Raw genomic sequence first — 14,163 nt, forward strand, 5'->3', positions numbered from 1 at the left:
TATGTTAAGCGTATATTACTTATAATTTTGGAATTACCAAATCATTTTTTTAGACTTAGCACAGCAAGTGTTCCTCATTACATGTGCATGTGATGTTTTAAATTTAATCAATTTTAAGTGAATTGAGGACCCCAAAAAAGATTATAAAGTTCTTTTCATGGAGGAAAATAAATATTCTTCTTCAAATCGTGTCCCTGTGGGTACTTCACATCAGGAAATGCATTCATCAGCAGTGTCCATGGGTCTACCCCTGCACCCTAAACACCCTTGTGCTCCGATACGAGGGTATGTAGCGGGGCGGGCAAACTTTTTGGCCTGAGGTCCGTATCAGATTTCCCAAATTGTATGGAGGGCCGGTTAGCGGAGGCTGTCCCTCCCCAAAGAGCCAGGTGTGGCCCAGCACCACCCCCTATCTGACCCCTCCTGCTTCTTGCCCCCTGATGGCCTCCCCGGGACTCCTGCCCCATCCAACCCCCTGTTCCCTGTCCCCTGACCGCCCCGGAACTCCCACCCCTGACTGCCCCCCGCCACCCCATCCTACCCCTCCTCTCATTCCTGACCGCTCCCGGAACCTCTGCCCCTGACTGCCCCCCGCCGCTCCATCCAACCTCCACCCCCCCCCCGCAGCTCCTTCCTGACTGCCCCCCGCCGCTTCATCCAAACCCCCCTCCCCGCTCCTTCCTGACTGCCCCCAGAACCCCTGCCCCTGCCTGCCCCCCACTGCCCCATCCAACCCTCCCTCTCCTTCCTGACTGCCCCCCCCCCCCCCGGGACCCTGCCCCATCCAACCATCCCTTCTCCGTCCCCTGACCGCCCCCAGAACCCCTGCCCTTGACTGCCCCCCAGCCACTTCAACCCCCCCTTCCTGACTGCCCCCTGGGAACCCCTGCCCCCATTCACACCCCCACCCCCTGACCACCACCCCAAACTCCCCTGCCCTCTATCCAACCCCGCCTGCCCCCTTACCGCGCAGCCTGGAGCACCGGTGGCTGGCGGCGTTACAGCTGCACTGCCCAGAGCCCCTGGAGCCAGCCACGCCACTGCGCAGCAGAGAGCACCGGGTCAGGCCCTGGCTCTGCAGCTGTGATGCCCCAGGAGCTCGCAGCCCCACTGCCCAGAGCATTGCGCCAGCGGCAGAGCGGGCTGAGGCTCCGGGGGAGGGGGAACAGCAGGGGAGGGGCTGGGGGCTAGCCTACCGGACAGGAGGGTCCCGTGGGTTGAATGTGGCCTGTGGGCCGTAGTTTGCCCACCTCTGGTATATAGAGAGTGGGCAGACCCACCGTCCCTCCAGTTACTTCTCTACTGCCTGTGGCTTGAGACAGAGCGTCGCGGTGTCTGTTATCTAACTATGCAGCTTGCTATCTCTCTCACTTAATCTTCCTCTCTTTTCTTTGGTATTTTCTTTCTTTTTCTTTGTTTCTTCAGCACAGTTTATGCTTTGAGGAGGAGGGTGGGGCATTCCCTTCCCTTTTTCTTTTGCCCAATCTGGGCCTTGATCTGCAGCCTTGTATATGGGTTATGCCCAACACTCTGGGCTTCAAACCCTGCCAGATCAGCCATACGTCTTTCCCCTCCCATGGCAATGGACATTCAAGTTGCCTCTACTGCCTAGGTCAGTGGTTCTCAACCAGGGTTATGCATACCTGGGGTACACTTAGGTCTTCCAGGGGTTACATCAACTCAGATATTTGCCTAATTTTATAGCAGGCTACATAAAAAGCACTAGCAAACTCAGTACAAACTATACTTTCATACAGACAGTGACTTGTTTATACTGCTCTATATACTATGTACTGAAATGTAAGTACAATATTTATATGGTAAAAATGCGAAAGTAAGCAATTTTTCAGTAATAGTGTGCTGTGACACGTCTTTTTTATGTCTGATTTTGAAAACAAGTAGTTTTTAATTGAGGTGAAATTTGGGGGTACTGACGACAAATCAGACTCTTGAAAGGAGTACAGTAGTTTGGAAAGGTTGAGAGCCACTGGCCTAGGGTCAGACTCGCATCCTTTCCAAATGTAAGATTTGCTCAGGTTTTAAAGCAGATCTAAGAAACTGAGGGAGGACAGACTAAAACTCCTGTTGGTAAAGCACTCTGTGAGACTCGGGGGGGTCTGATTCACCCCTTGTACTTTGAATTCAGTTGCTCAGAAAGCCCTGGCAACCATCTCTGCTGCGAGGTTAACCAAAGACCCTGGGGGTCCTTCAACACCGTCTGAACCCTCAAAGAAGAAAAGACCCCTTTTTCCAGAATGGGATAAGAGAATGGGAAAGTCACCCTATTGACCTGGGTCTCAGGAGACCTAGTGTTCTCACATGGATACAGCTGAAGGTCCGTCCCCTCCAGTACCAAGGCCACAGCACCAGCTAAGAAGACTATGCTGCATACCCAGAAGCAATCAGGGAAACAGCTTAGAGTGGCCCTGGCATCAGCACCGGACTCAGTGCCTTTGAAACTCAAGGACTCCAGAGCCAAGCCAAAATTGTCATCAGTATTGTCTTCTGTAGCCAGACATTGAAGGCATACTGATCACACTTCAGTACTGCCTCCAGAGCCACCTGACATACTGACTCCTGAGGGTCTCTATCCAGAGTCCCCAGCACCATCCAGGCTCCTACTCCATTAGGTCCTTTGAATTATGGGAGAGCATGAATCATCATTGCTGAGGGGTTCCAAGAGACACGCTCAACCAGGACTAGCTCACCTCCTGGAGCCTACTTACCCTCAAGGATCTTCCCTTTGAGGGGCCCTTAGTGATGCCACGTGTCACTTCATTCTCTTAAAGATTCTCAGGTCACACTATGCTCTCTGGGCCACCTGCGGCAAAGGGAAAAATACAGTAGATTGCAGATGACTCAGTGGTCTTGCACATTCCACTACCAGCACATGAGAACAGCTGAACTCTCTAGGAAGAAGCCCAGGTTCACTAAGAAAGGACCAACCTCTGTAGGGGTTCTCAAACTGGAGGTCGGGACCCCTCAGGGGATCGTGAGGTTATTACATGGGGGGCTCCCGAGCTGTTAGCCTCCACCCCAAACCCCTCTTTGCCTCCGGCATTTATAATGGTGTTAAATATAGGGGGGTCACACTCAGAGGCTTGCACTGTGAAAGGGCTCACCATTACAAAAGTTTGAGAACCACTGCTCTACAGTGAACTCTCAGAAAGTGACATCCTCAAAACAACCCCTTTGACCCATTGGTTGTGGGTCATGAACACTCTCCTAGTTTGGATCCTATGCTGTACCTTTCCCCCCTCCACCTTTATGGGGATCATCTCTCATTTTCTATCTTCCTGGGGGCTCATCACCTCAGACAGGTGGATCTTGGAGGTGATTTCTACAGGTTATTCCATCCAGTTCTCGTCCTTACTTCATGCCCCTCGCTATCCCGTCCCTCTTCAGGTACCCTTCTTACAATCCCTCCTAACACTAAAAAAAGCAACAGAGGGTCCTGTGGCACCTTTGAGACTAAGGGTATGTCTACACTACGAAATTAGTTCGAATTTATAGAAGCCGGTTTTATTGAAATCGGTTGTATACAGCCGATTGTGTGTGTCCACACAATAAAATGCTCTAGGTGCTCTAGTCGGCGGACCGCGTCCACAGTACGAGGCTAGCGTCGACTTCCGGAGCATTGCACTATGGGTAGCTATCCCACAGCTATCCCACAGTTCCCACAGTCTCTGCCGCCCCTTGGAATTCTGGGTTGAGATCCCAATGCCCGGATGATGCAAAACAGTGTCGCGGGCGGTTCTGGGTACATGTCGTCAGGCCCCTCCCTCCCCCGTCACAGCAACGGCAGACAATAGATTCGCGCCTTTTTACCTGGGTTACCTGTGCAGACAACATGGAGCCCGCTCAGCTCAGCTGAGCTCACCGTCACCATATGTCCTCTGGTTGCCGGCAGACGTGGGACTGCATTGCTACACAGCAGCAGCTGCTAACTGCCTTTTGGCGGTAGATGGTGCAGTAGACTGGTAGCCTTCATCGGCGATCTGGGTGCTGGCAGCCGTGGGGCTTGCCTTTTGGCAGTAAATGGTATATTACGACTGTTAGCCGGCCTATTACAAGTCGGGTCATCGCACGTTAGCAGAGTCTTCCCTGAGCAGCAGCTCGTGCAATAGGCCTGAAGACCATCGTCATACACCGCCCCGTATTTGCTGCCAAGCACCCAGAAAGATGCCGAGGGCTATCAGTCACGCTGCACCGTCGTCTTAAGATGTAAAAAAATAGATTTGCTCTGTATTCATTTGCTTCCCCCTCCCTCCGTCAAATCAACGGCCTGCTAAACCCAGGGTTTTCAGTTTAATCTTTGGGGGGGACCAGTCTGTGACAGTTGTTTGTGTCTCTCCCTGATGCACAGCCACCGTTCTTTATTTTAATTCCCTGTGCCTGTACGCCATGTCGTCACTCGGCCCCCCTCCCTCCTTCCCCTAGGCCGTCAGATACTACGTTTGCGCCACAGCTCAGAGAGCCGAGAAGCGGTTCGCGCCTTTTCTTTGAATTCTGGGTTGAGATCCCAATGCCCGGATGATGCAAAACAGTGTCGCGGGCGGTTCTGGGTACATGTCGTCAGGCCCCTCCCCCCTCGTCACAGCAACGGCAGACAATAGATTCGCGCCTTTTTACCTGGGTTACCTGTGCAGACAACATACCACGGCAAGCATGGAGCCCGCTCAGCTCAGCTGAGCTCACCGTCACCATATGTCCTCTGGGTGCCGGCAGACGTGGGACTGCATTGCTACACAGCAGCAGCTGCTAACTGCCTTTTGGCGGTAGACGGTGTAGCATGAGTGATAGCCGTGGGGCTGGCAGCCGTAGGGCTGCATTGCACCAGCCCCTTGCAGGCAATGGTATATTATGACTGGTACCCGTCGTCGTCATACTGGTATGGCTGTCAATCATGGCCACCTGGGCAGACATGCTACTGTTTTGATGATGACGGTTACCAGTCGTAATATACTATTTTCTGCCAATTGCCCAATATTGTCTGCTAAGCACCCAGAAGAGGCCGAGGGCGATGCTGGGTGCTGGCGGACGTGGGGCTGGCAGACGTGGGGCTGCATTGCTACACAGCAGCAGCCCCTTGCCTTTTGGCAGATGATGGTATATTATGATTGGTACCCATCGTCATCGTACTGGTATGGCTGTCACTCATGCTGCAGCGTCGGCTGCCACCTTAAGATGTAAAAAATAGATTTGTTCTGTGTTCATTTGCTTCCCCTTCCTCCGTGAAATCAACGGCCTGCTAAGCCCAGGGTTTCCAGTTTAATCTTTGGGGGGACCATTCTGTGTGACAGTTGTTTGTGTTTCTCCCTGTTCCTGTACCTGTACGCCATGTCGTCACTCGGCCCTCCCTCCCTCCCTCCCTCCCGCCCTCCTTCTCCTGGTCCATCAGATACTACTTTCGCGCCTTTTTTCTGACCAGGCGCCATAGCTAGCACTGGGATCATGGAGCCCGCTCAGATCACCGCGGCAATTATGAGCACTATGAACACCACGCGCATTGTCCTGGAGTATATGCAGAGCCAGAACATGCCAAGGCGAAACCCGGACCAGGCGAGGAGGCGATTGCAGCGTGGCGACGAGAGTGATGAGGAAATTGACATGGACATAGACCTCTCACAAGGCACAGGCCCCAGCAATGTGGAAATCATGGTGTCACTGGGGCAGGTTGATACCGTGGAACGCCGATTCTGGGCCCGGGAAACAAGCACAGACTGGTGGGATCGCATCGTGCTGCAGGTATGGGACGATTCCCAGTGGCTGCGAAACTTTCGCATGCGTAAGGCCACTTTCATGGAACTTTGTGACTTGCTTTCCCCTGCCCTGAAACGCCAGGATACCAAGATGAGAGCAGCCCTCACAGTTGAGAAGCGAGTGGCGATAGCCCTGTGGAAGCTTGCAACGCCAGACAGCTACCGGTCAGTCGGGAATCAATTTGGAGTGGGCAAATCTACGGTGGGGGCTGCTGTGATCCAATTTGCCAGGGCAATGAAAGACCTGGTGATAGCAAGGGTAGTGACTCTGGGCAACGTCCAGTCAATAGTGGATGGTTTTGCTGAAATGGGATTCCCAAACTGTGGCGGGGCCATAGACGGAACCCATATCCCTATCTTGTCACCGGAGCACCAAGCCACCGACTACGTAAACCGCAAGGGGTACTTTTCAATGCTGCTGCAAGCCCTGGTGGATCACAAGGGACGTTTCACCAACATCAACGTGGGATGGCCGGGAAAGGTACATGATGCTCGCGTCTTCAGGAACTCTGCTCTGTTTCGAAAGCTGGAGGAAGGGACTTTCTTCCCGGACCAGAAAGTGACCATTGGGGATGTTGAAATGCCTATCGTGATCCTTGGGGACCCAGCCTACCCCTTAATGCCATGGCTCATGAAGCCGTACACAGGCAGCCTGGACAGGAGTCAGGACCTGTTCAACTACAGGCTGAGCAAGTGCCGAATGGTGGTGGAATGTGCATTTGGACGTTTAAAAGCGCGCTGGCGCAGCTTACTGACTCGCTCAGACCTCAGCGAAAAGAATATCCCCATTGTTATTGCTGCTTGCTGTGCGCTCCACAATATCTGTGAGAGTAAGGGGGAGACCTTTATGGCGGGGTGGGAGGTTGAGGCAACTCGCCTGGCCGCTGATTACGCGCAGCCAGACACCAGGGCGGTTAGAGGAGCACAGCAGGGCGCGGTGCGCATCAGAGAAGCTTTGAAAACGAGTTTTGTGACTGGCCAGGCTACTGTGTGAAACTTCTGTTTGTTTCTCCTTGATGAACCCTCCAACCCCCCCCCCCCCCCCGACCCGGTTCACTCTACTTCCCTGTAAACCAACCACCCCACCCCACCCCACCCTCCCCTCCCGCTTGCAGAGGCAATAAAGTCATTGTTTTTTTCACATTCATGCATTCTTTATTAGTTCCTTACAGAGGTAGGGGGATAATTGCCAAGGTAGCCTGGGATGGGTGGGGGAGGAGGGATGGAAAAGGACACACTGCATTTTAAAACTTTAACACTTATTGAAGGCCAGCCTTCTGATGCTTGGGCGATCATCTGGGGTGGAGTGACTGGGTGGACGGAGGCCCCCCCACCGTGTTCTTGGGCGTCTTGGTGAGGAGGCTATGGAACTTGGGGAGGAGGGCTGTTGGTTACACAGTGGCTGTAGCGGCAGTCTCTGCTCCTGCTGCCTTTCCTGCAACTCAACCATACGCTCGAGCATATCACTTTGATGCTCCAGCAGACGGAGCATTGCCTCTTGCCATCTGTCTGCAAGCTGACGCCACCTATCGTCTTCAGCCCGCCACTTGCTCTGTTCTTCCCGCGATTCAGCCCGCCACCTCTCCTCTCGTTCATATTGGGCTTTTCTCATCTCCGACATTGACTGCCTCCACGCATTCTGCTGTGCTCTATCAGCCTGGGCGGACATCTGCAGCTCCGTGAACATCTCGTCCCTCGTCTTACGTTTTCTCTTTCTAATGTTCACGAGCCTCTGCGAAGGAGAAACATTTGCAGCTGGTGGAGGAGAAGGGAGAGGTGGTTAAAAAAGACACATTTTAGGGAACAATGGGTACACTCTTTCATTACAAGGTCGCATATTTCGGCTTGCAGGCAGCCATCGTAGGCCACAGTGTTTTGGCTTTTTTAACCTTCTTAACATGCGGGAAAGGTTGCAAACAGCAGCGCATTTCCCATATCAAGGATGAATTGGGTTGTCCATTTAAAATGGGGTTTCAATGTAAAAGGAGGGGGCTGCGGTTTCCCGGTTAACATGCGGCACAAACACAAGTAAACCACCCCCCCCCCACACACACACACGATTCTCTGGGATGATCACTTCACCCCTCCCCCCCACCGCGTGGTTTACAGCGGGGAACATTTCTGGTCAGAAGAGCAGGAACGGGCGCCTCTGAATGTCCCCCTTAATAAAATCACCCCATTTCAACCAGGAGAGCTTTCTGGAGATGTCCCTGGAGGATTTCCGCTCCATCCCCATACACGTTAACAGACTTGCTTGCTTTTTTTTTGTAATGTTTCCAAATATTTACAAAGTTACACTCACCAGAGGTCTCCTGTGTGCCCTGAGGGTCTTGGGTGAGTTCGGGGGTTACTGGTTCCAGGTCCAGGGTCACAAACATATCCTGGCTGTTGGGGAAACCGGTTTCTCCGCTTCCTTGCTGCTGTGAGCTACCTACAGTACCTCCATCGTCATCTTCCTCGTTCCCCGAACCGTCTTCCCTGTGTGTTTCTCCAGTGAGAGAGTCATAGCACACGGTTGGGGTAGTGGTGGCTGCACCGCCTAGGATCGCATGCAGCTCCGCGTAGTAGCGGCAAGTTTGCGGCTCTGCCCCGGACCTTCCGTTTGCTTCTCTGGCTTTGTGGTAGGCTTGCCGTAGCTCCTTAATTTTCACGCGGCACTGCTGTGTGTCCCTGTTATGGCCTCGGTCCTTCATGGCCTTGGAGATCTTTTCTAATACTTTTCCATTTCTTTTACTGCTACGGAGTTCAGATATCACTGCTTCATCTCCCCATATGGCGAGCAGATCTCGTACCTCCCGTTCGGTCCATGCTGGAGCTCTTTTGCGATCCTGGGAGGACTCCATGATGGTTACCTGTGCTGATGAGCTCTGCGTGGTCACCTGTGCTCTCCACGCTGGGCAAACAGGAAATGAAATTCAAACCTTCGCGGGTCTTTTCCTGTCTACCTGGTCAGTGCATCTGAGTTGAGAGCGCTGTCCAGAGCGGTCACAATGAAGCACTGTGGGATAGCTCCCGGAGGCCAATAACATCGAATTCCGTCCACACTACCCCAATTCCGACCCGCAAAGGCCGGTTTTATCGCTAATCCCCTCGTCGGAGGTGGTGTAAAGAAACCGGTTTAAAGGGCCCTTTAAGTCGAAAGAAAGGGCCTCGTTGTGTGGACGTGTCCAGGCTTAATTCGGTTTAACGCTGCTAAAGTCGACCTAAACCCGTAGTGTAGACCAGGCCTAACAGAAGTATTGGGAGCATAAGCTTTCGTGGGTAAGAACCTCACTTCTTCAGATGCAAGTGAGGTTCTTACCCGCGAAAGCTTATGCTCCCAATACTTCTGTTAGTCTCAAAGGTGCCACAGGACCCTCTGTTGCTTTTTACAGATTCAGACTAACACGGCTACCCCTCTGATACCTCCTAACACTGTGAGCGATCGAATGTGTTCCCCCAGATTTAGTCAGAAAAGGGTTCTATTCCTGATACTTTCTCATCCCATAGAAAATCTGGGGAGAGGGGATGGGTGGGAGACCAGTTCTGGATCTCAGGACCTTGAACACCTTTGTCTGCTCTCATTGCTTCAGGATGGTAACCCTAGCAGTGATAATTCTGTCTTTGGATCTGGGGGATTGGTTTGTCACCTCAACCTTCAGGACACTTATTTTCATATCACCATACACCCCTTGCACAGAAGTTTCCTATGTTTTGTGAGTGGCTGGGACCACTACCAGTATCATGTCCTACCTTTTGGCTTTTCCACCTCCCCAAGGGTCTTTACCAAAGTTCTCTTGGCCACCACATCCCATCTTTGCCAGATGGGAATAATTATCTTTCCCTACTGGATGAATGGCTCCTGAAAAATTGCTCATTTCTTGAGGTACAGATAGCAACCAGCACAGCCCTCTCTCTGTTCCACTCACTAGGCCTTTGCATCAACAAGGAAAAGTCTGCCCTCACACCCACCCAGCTAATAGACTTCATTGGGGCCCCTCTGGACTCTTCCACTGCCAGAACATACTTGTCAAAGGACAGATTTGCCACAATGTCCAGCCTCATTTCACAATTCAACAGAGCCCACAAACAACACAGGGCTTGCCTGAAATTTCTGGGCCATATGGCAGCCAGTACGTTTGTGACACCCTTAGCAAGACTACATTCCTGGTATCTTCAGGAATGGCTGAGAACTGTCTACACTCGAACAACCACAGTCTGTCCAGGCAGGCGTCTGTAGCTTGGAGGGTCCTCGATTCTCTAAACTGGTGGAAGGATCCACAAAAGGGATGTGGGGGAGTTCCATTCTTGCAGCCTACTCCCACAAGGATCATTACTACAGATGTCTCTCTGATAGGCTGGGACGCACACTTCCAAATCTCACAGCTTAGGGGAAATGGACCCCACAGGAATTGATATTTCTCATCAACGAGGGCTGTCAAATGATAAAAAAAATAGTTATGATTAATTTAATTTAAATTTATTTACACTGTTAATAATAGAATACTATTTATTTAAATATTTTGGATGTTTTCTACATTTTTAAATATATTGATTTCAGTTACAACACAGAATACAAAATGTACAGTGGAATGGTGGTCAAAGCATGAAGGGACATATGAATGTTTTGCACATCTGGCATGTAAATACCTTGCAACACTGGCTTCAACAGTGCCATGCGAACTCCTGTTCTCACTTTCAGATAACATTGTAAATAAGAAGAGGGCAGCATTATCTCCCTTAAATGTAAACAAACTTGTTTATCTTAGCGATTGGCTGAACAAGAAGTAGAACTGAGTGGACTTGTAGGCTTTAAAGTTTTACATTGTTTTGTTTTTGAGTGCAGTTATGTAAAAAAAAATTTTACATTTATAAGTTGCATTCACGATAAAGAGATTGCATTATAATACTTGTATGAGGCGAATTGAAAAATACTATATCTTTTGTTTGTCTTCTTTACAGTGCAAATATTTGTAATAAAAATAATAATATAAAGTGAGCACTGTACACCTGAGTTAACTGCGATTAATTGACAGCCCTATTTATTGTATAATGCAATATTTCCTAATCTGTAAAACCAGTGAGTCTTACATGGTGCAATAGTGAATTCTTTAAGTGTGAGGTTCAGCTTTTGGCTCTAGTTAGTATGAGAGCGTTCTCATAGACTCAGAGACTCTAAGGTCAGAAGGGACCATTATGATCATCTAGTCTGACCTCCCGCATGATGCGGGCCACAAAAGCTGACCCACCCACTCCTGGAAGAATTCTCTCCCTTGACTCAGCTGTTGAAGTCCCCAAATCATGATTTAAAGACTTCAAATCGCTGAGAATCCTCCAGCAAGCGACCCCTGCCCCATACTGCGGAGGAAGGCGAAAAACCTCCTGGAGGAAAATTCCTTCCCGACCCCAAATATGGCGATCAGCTGAACCCCGAGCATGCGGGCAAGATTCTCTAGCCAGACCCTCTGGAAAAGTTCTCTGTAGTAACTTTTAATATCCCATCATTGACCATTGTTACTAATTACCAGCGATGGCACATCATTGACCTATTGACTAAAATCACTTTATCCCATCAAACCATCCCCTCCATAAACTTATCAAGCTTAATCTTAAAGCCAGAGAGATCTTTCGCCCCCACCGTATCCCTCGGAAGGCTGTTCCAAAACTTCACCCCTCTGATGGTTAGAAACCTTCGTCTAATTTCAAGCCTAAACTTCCCGACGGCCAGTTTATATCCATTCGTTCTCGTGTCCACATTAGTACTGAGCTGAAATAATTCCTCTCCCTCCCTGGTATTTATCCCTCTGATATATTTAAAGAGAGCAATCATATCCCCCCTCAGCCTTCTTTTGGTTAAGGTAAACAAACCGAGCTCCTCAAGTCTCCTTTCATATGACCGATTTTCCATTCCTCGGATCATCCTAGTGGCCCTTCTCTGTACCCATTCCAGTTTGATTTCATCCTTTTTAAACATGGGAGACCAGAACTGCACACAGTACTCCAAATGAGGTCTCACCAGTGCCTTGTATAACGGAACCAGCACCTCCTTATCCCTACTAGAAATACCTCGCCTAATGCATCCCAAGACCGCATTAGCTTTTTTCACGGCCACATCACATTGCCGACTCATAGTCATCCTGCGATCAACCAGGACTCCGAGGTCCTTCTCCTCTTCCATTACTTCCAACTGATGCGTCCCCAGCTTATAACTAAAATTCTTGTTATTTATCCCTAAATGCATAACCTTACATGTCTCACTATTAAATTTCATCCTATTACTATTACTCCATTTTACAAGGTCATCCAAATCTCCCTGCAGGATATCCCGATCCTTCTCCGAATTGGCAATACCTCCCAACTTTGTGTCATCCGCAAACTTTATCAGCCCACTCCTACATTTGGTTCCGAGGTCAGTAATGAATAGATTAAATAAAATCGGACCCAAAACCGAACCTTGAGGAACTCCACTGGTAACTTCCCTCCAACCTGACAGTTCACCTTTTAGTACGACCCTTTAACCAGTCTCCCCTTTAACCAGTTCTTTATCCACCTTTGGATTTTCATATCGATCCCCATCTTTTCTAATTTAACCAATAATTCCTCATGCGGTACCGTATCAAACGCTTTACTGAAATCGAGGTATATTAGATCCACTGCATTTCCTTTATCTAAATAATCTGCTACTTTCTCAAAGAAGGAGATCAGGTTGGTTTGGCACGATCTACCTTTCATAAAACCGTGTTGTAATTTGTCCCAATTGGCATTGACCTCAAGGTCCTTAACTACTTTCTCCTTCAAAATTTTTTCCAAGACCTTGCATATTTCAGATGTTAAACTAACAGGCCTGTAGTTACCCGGGTTACTTTTTTTCCCCTTCTTGAAAATAGGAACCACATTAGCTATTCTCCAGTCAAACGGTACCACCCCCGAGTTCACAGATTCATTAAAAATGATCGCTAACGGGCTTGCAATTTCTCGTGCCAGTTCCTTTAATATTCTCGGATGAAGATCATCCGGTCCGCCCAATTTAGTCCCGTTAAGCTGTTCGAGTTTGGCTTCTACCTCGGATACAGTAATGTCAATCCCCACTCCTTTATTCCCATGCGTCTCGCTTCCACTATTCCTCAGCCTTTCATTAGCCTCACTAAATACCAATGCAAAATATTCCTTTAGATATTGTGCCATGCCTAGATTATCTTTAATCTCCACTCCATCTACAGTCTTAAGCGGTCCCACTTCTTCTTTCTTTGTTTTCTTCCTATTTATATGGCTATAAAAGCTCTTACTATTGGTTTTAATTCCCCTTGCAAGGTCCAACTCTACACGGCTTTTGGCTTTTCTCACTCCATCTCTACATGCTCTGACCTCAATAAGGTAGGTTTCTTTGCTGATCCCTCCCATCTTCCACTCCCTGTACGCTTTCTGTTTTTTCTTAATGACCCCTCTGAGACGCTTGCTCATCCAGCTCGGTGTAAATCTCCTGCCTACGAACCGTTTTCCCTTTCTCGGGATACAGGCCTCCGACAGCTCCTGCAACTTCAACTTGAAATAATCCCAGGCGCCTTCCACCTTTAGATCCCTAAATATGTTAGTCCAATCCATTTCCCTAACCAGTCCCCTTAATTTATTAAAGTTAGCCCTTTTGAAATTGTAAACCTTAGTCTCTGATTTAATTCTGTTAGTCTTTCCATTTAGTTTAAACCGAATTATCTCATGATCACTCGAGCCAAGGTTGTCCCCTATAACCATTTCCTCAACGAGGTCCTCACTACTCACCAAAACCAAATCTAAAATGGCATCCCCCCTCGTCGGTTCAGCAACTACTTGATGAAGGAATTCATCAGCTATCACGTCTAGGAAAATCTGAGCCCTATTATTGTTACTAGCATTTGTTCCCCAATCTATATCCGGGAAGTTAAAGTCTCCCATGATTACACAGTTCCTATTAGTATTTACTTCCCTAAAAACGTTAAAGAGTTCTCTGTCCATATCCAGGCGGTCTATAGCACACCCCAAGCACTATCCCAGGGGAGGCTCTAGTAGTTCTTTTACCCAATGTGAGTATTGCCCAGACAGACTCCGTCTTATCTATTCCATCACTTATTATTTCTTTACAGTTTACTTCATTATTGACATACAATGCTACTCCCCCACCTTTACCTTTGATCCGGTCTTTCCTAAACAGCACATACCCTTCCATACCTGTACTCCAGTCATGACTACCGTTCCACCACGTTTCAGTTATTCCTATGATATCCGGTTTCATTTCTCGGACCAGGAGCTCCAATTCCTCCATTTTGTTACCTAGGCTTTGTTACCTAGGCTTCTCGCATTGGTGTATAAACATCTTAATTTATGCCGTTTGGCCTCTCTCACATTCGTTATCCCATTTGGTATGGACACCGTACTGCTAGTATGACCT

The 14,163-nt window shown here is 49.2% G+C and overlaps 1 protein-coding gene across 2 annotated transcripts in view; it reads left to right on the plus strand.

Moving 5' to 3' along the window:
* TET1 (tet methylcytosine dioxygenase 1) overlaps window positions 1-14,163 on the plus strand; it is a 149,279-nt gene that overhangs the window by 61,989 nt on the left and 73,127 nt on the right. The gene's annotated exons all lie outside the window — the stretch shown is intronic.

This window comes from Malaclemys terrapin, chromosome 7, assembly GCF_027887155.1.
Source record: "Malaclemys terrapin pileata isolate rMalTer1 chromosome 7, rMalTer1.hap1, whole genome shotgun sequence".
NCBI lineage: Eukaryota > Metazoa > Chordata > Testudines > Emydidae > Malaclemys > Malaclemys terrapin.